The sequence below is a fragment of the Sus scrofa genome, chromosome 10 (genome assembly GCF_054392235.1).
Source record: "Sus scrofa isolate SSC_HxYL_T2T_F1_AM1 chromosome 10, Sscrofa_HxYL_maternal_Yorkshire_Landrace_v2.0, whole genome shotgun sequence".
NCBI classification, from domain to species: Eukaryota; Metazoa; Chordata; class Mammalia; order Artiodactyla; family Suidae; genus Sus; species Sus scrofa.
Genome location: NC_139392.1, coordinates 36,646,180 through 36,650,484, shown reverse-complemented (window position 1 = coordinate 36,650,484; position 4,305 = coordinate 36,646,180). Strand labels below are relative to the sequence as shown.

The 4,305-nt window shown below is 39.9% G+C and overlaps 1 pseudogene; it reads right to left on the bottom strand.

Moving 5' to 3' along the window:
• Positions 1–3,069: 3,069 nt before the first annotated feature.
• Positions 3,070–4,019, bottom strand: LOC110258439 (olfactory receptor 8K3-like; annotated as a pseudogene).
• Positions 4,020–4,305: the final 286 nt, after the last annotated feature.

The window sequence follows — 4,305 nt, the reverse complement described above, 5'->3', positions numbered from 1 at the left end:
CAAAATTATTTTTCTCATGAAAAATCACTGAACCTTGGGAGTTCCCATTATGGCTCAGTGGTTATTAAATCTGACTAGGAACCATGAGGTTGCAGGTTCCATCCCTGGCCTTTCTCAGTGGGTTAAGTATCTGGCATCTCTGTGAGCTGTGGTGTAGGTTGCAGACGTGGCTCAGATCCTGTGTTGCTGTGGCTCTGGTGTAGGCCAGCAGCTACAGCTCTGATTAGACCCCTAGCCTGGGAACCTCCATATGCCATAGGAGCAGCCCTAGAAATGTCAAAAAGACAAAAAAAAAAAAAAAAAAGACTGAATCTAAGGTATCTCTTAGATAACTTACATTGTAAAAATATCCATATTTTCTCATACCTTGAGACAGCCCTAATGGTAAGGCTCGATTGCTCCCTGATTCTCTTGGAGGCTCTGTAATATTAGTATGTGAGTCTGACCCAAGCCCTTTTCAAATGACTGCTTCTGCCCACTTCCCATAGCTATCTTCTGGCTCCTTCAAAATCAGCTCTATGTGCCCTCAAAGCCAATTAATTTTGGGTGCTCATCTTCGTAGTGCAGGATTACTTGGCTAAGGATCTAAATGTGGGGCTCAGACCCTTATCATTTATAGAGAATCCCTGCTATTGTAAATAATCTGCTTTTTGTGGTTCCCGCACTTCATAGTATGTGTCTTGACTCTATGGTGTCCTGCTACCTGTTTTGTATTAGTTCCTCATTTATACTTCTGTTGTACAGGAACATTTTTGCTAGACTTTGGGTCATTCTTCTCAGTAGATGCTCTGTATTTTGGTGTCCCTATGGGAAGAAGTGAGCTCAGGGTCTTTCTACTCTGCCATATAGGGCACCACTTCTTATATATCTGTCTTTTTATCCGAACCATAATGCTGAGATCCCCATAGTTTTGTTTATTGGTCTTTCTCTCTGAACATGCATTGATGACACAACTGTTAAAATAATCTAGCCTTATTTAAGGATGTGAAATCTGCTATTGGAAGTCCTCTGGAATCCTGCTTCTACTGAGGTTTTCTCCTGACTGTTCTCAATCATTTGCATTTCCACATACATTTTAATACTAACTTGAGTGGAATTCTAATTGTTATTGCATTAAATATATGGGGCAATTTAGACACAAATGACTTGATCATATTTATTTCATCCAGCCAATGGTATTTTGCTGCATGCCTGTCTTCTTTACGAATTCAGTAATGTTTCCATAGGTCCTAACAATGAAGTCACACAAGTTGTTCCCTAAGACTTTTACAGTTTTTTTCCTATGTAATTAATTATTTAATATTGTGTTTTTACCTGCTTTATGCTAGTAATATACAAAAATTGTATTTTTGTGTGCTGACCTTATATCTACCAACATTGCAAAATCACATTTCTCATGTGAGAAATCCTTGGAATTTATTTTGGATTTTTAATTAGTACATTTATACCACTGGAAAACAGTTATATATATTTTTTCCTTGTTAAGGCCACACCTGCAGCATATTGAAGTGTCCCAGGTTAGGGGTCAAATCAGAGCTGTGACTGAGGGCCTACACGAAAGCCACAGAAAGACTGGATCCAAGCTGGATCCTTAACCCACTGAGTGAGGCTAGGGATCAAACTCACATCCTCCTGGAGACAATGTTGGGTTCTTAACACACTGAGCCACAATGGAAACGGTGCGAAGAGGTACACTTTTGTTTCTGTATTCCTATGCTTATAAATGTTCACATATCATAATTTAACAGAAATCTAAGGTGCCACCAACACAGAGAAGAGATAGTTAAAGCATTGTTAGGGAGTTATTTTTGATATATTATTCATTGCTGTATAAATGCTCAGGACAAAGAGCAGTAGCTGCCATCTTCTATGTGTCAGTATATCAGTGTGATGGGACCTAGTGTTTAAATGTTGCATAACACACATAAAATATTTATGCAAATCAAAACTACCATGAGATACCACCTCACACCAGTCAGAATGGCCATCATTAATAAATCCACAAATAACAAGTGCTGGAGGGGTTGTGGAGAAAAGGGAACCCTCCTGCACTGTTGGTGGGAATGGAAACTGGTACAGCCACTATGGAGAACAGTTTGGAGATACCTTAGAAATCTATACATAGAACTTCCATATGACCCCGCAATCCCACTCTTGGGCATCTATCCGGACAGAACTCTCCTTAAAAGAGACACATGCACCCGCATGTTCATTGCAGCACTATTCACAATAGCCAGGACCTGGAAACAACCCAAATGTCCATCAACAGAGGATTGGATTCGGAAGATGTGTTATATGTATACAATGGAATACTGTTAAGCCATAAAAAAGAATGACATCCTGCCATTTGCAGCAACATGGATAGAAATAGAGACTCTCATACTGAGTGAAATGAGCCAGAAAGACAAAGACAAATACCATATGATATCACTTATGGCTGGAATCTAATATCCAGCACAAATGAACATCTCCTCAGAAAAGAAAATCATGGACTTGGAGAAGAGACTTGTGGCTGCCTGATGGGAGGGGGAGGGAGTGGGAGGGATCGGGAGCTTGGGCTTGTCAGACACAACATAGAATAGATTTACAAGGAGATCCTGCTGAGTAGCATTGAGAACTTTGTCTAGATACTCATGTTGCAAAAGAACAAAGGGTGGGGAAAAAATGTAATTGTAATGTATACATGTAAGGATAACTTGATCCCCTTGCTGTACAGTGGGGAAAAAAATAAAAATAAAAAGACACTTTTTAAGAGGAAAATAAAACACATAATAAGCCTTTTTCAGAAAGATTGTTTAATGATAGATGCAGTAAAAAAAGTTTTGCCTTCAATCATAACATACTAGGCAGTGTGAGAACAGTGATCTGGACTTTAGTCTCTTGCACTGAAACTTGAGGCAAATCAAATTTGATACCAGAGGGATCATCACTACTTGAACATCTATAAATTGAAAACAAGAAAAAAAATCTCTATATTGCCTGCTTTCGACAAACAATTGCTTTCTAATTGCTTTCTAATAAACAGTATTTTATAACCAAATACATCATATACACATTCTATATTTAATTTTATGTAGGGTGTTTGTGCAGATTTTTCCATATCCTATGCAGAGAACCTTTTACTTCTTTGTTCCTCAAGCTGTAGATCATAAGGTTCAGCATGGGGATTACCAAGGTGTAAGATACAGTAACAAAGGTGTAAAATACAGTATCAAAGGAGTGACTGGACTTGGGCTGCATGTATGTAACGGATGGAGTTGCATACTATACAACTACCACTGTCAGCTGTGATCCACAGGTGCAGAAATCCTTGTGTCTTCCCTGCGCAGTGTTCATTCTGAGGCTGGCCTTAAGAATCAGTATGTAGGACACAAGGGCTATCAGAAGAGATGGAACCAAATTAAACATTGAACAGGTCAGTATGAACAGCTCAATTTCTCATGTGCTTGAGCACAGCAAAGTTAACAGGATGAGACTGTCACAGTAAAAATGACTAATGACATTCCAGCCACAAAAGGATGAAATAAATATCTTTATGGTGGTTATCAGAGAAACAAAGGCACTGTAAAGTAGGGGACTGCTACCAGAACCCAGCATACTCTTTGTGATGTGACTACTGTGCAGAGCGGAGGGTGACAGATGCCCACAGAGCAGTCATAGGCACCTGCTGACAGAATGAAAAGTTCACTCATGAGGAACAAAATGAAGAAAGTCAGCTGTGTAGCACACCAATGATAGGAGATTTTATTTCAGTCAGCTACAAAGCTTACCGACATTTTGGGTCCCACAGTGAATAACCAAGATCAGTGAAAGCCAGGTGTCTGAGAAAGAAGTACATGGGGGTCTGTAGACGTGAGTTCACCCTGGTGAGGATGATCATGCGCAAGTTGCCCACCACCGATATGGCATAGATGATGAAGAACAGTCCAAAGAAGGGACCCTGAAGCTCACGAAGGTCTGTGATCTCCATGAGGTTGAATTCACTCAGCAGTTTGATTCCATTTGGCCATCCAAGCCATTAAGGACAATAGCTGTGGGATGAACCGTTGGAAAAGATGTTGCATTTCAGGAGATCTCATCTGTTAAAAGTTTATTATGTAAAGCTAAAGATAAATCTAGTCATTTTAGATAGAGCAATTTAAAACAAGATTCATTGGTTTCCTGTTGGGCTTACCTGTACCAAACTCAACTAGTATGTATGATGACATGGGTTTGATCCCTGACCTTGCTCAGTCTGTTACTGGTCTGGTGTTGCCATGAGCTGTGGTACAGGCCAGCAGGTGCAGCTCCAATGTGACCCCTAGC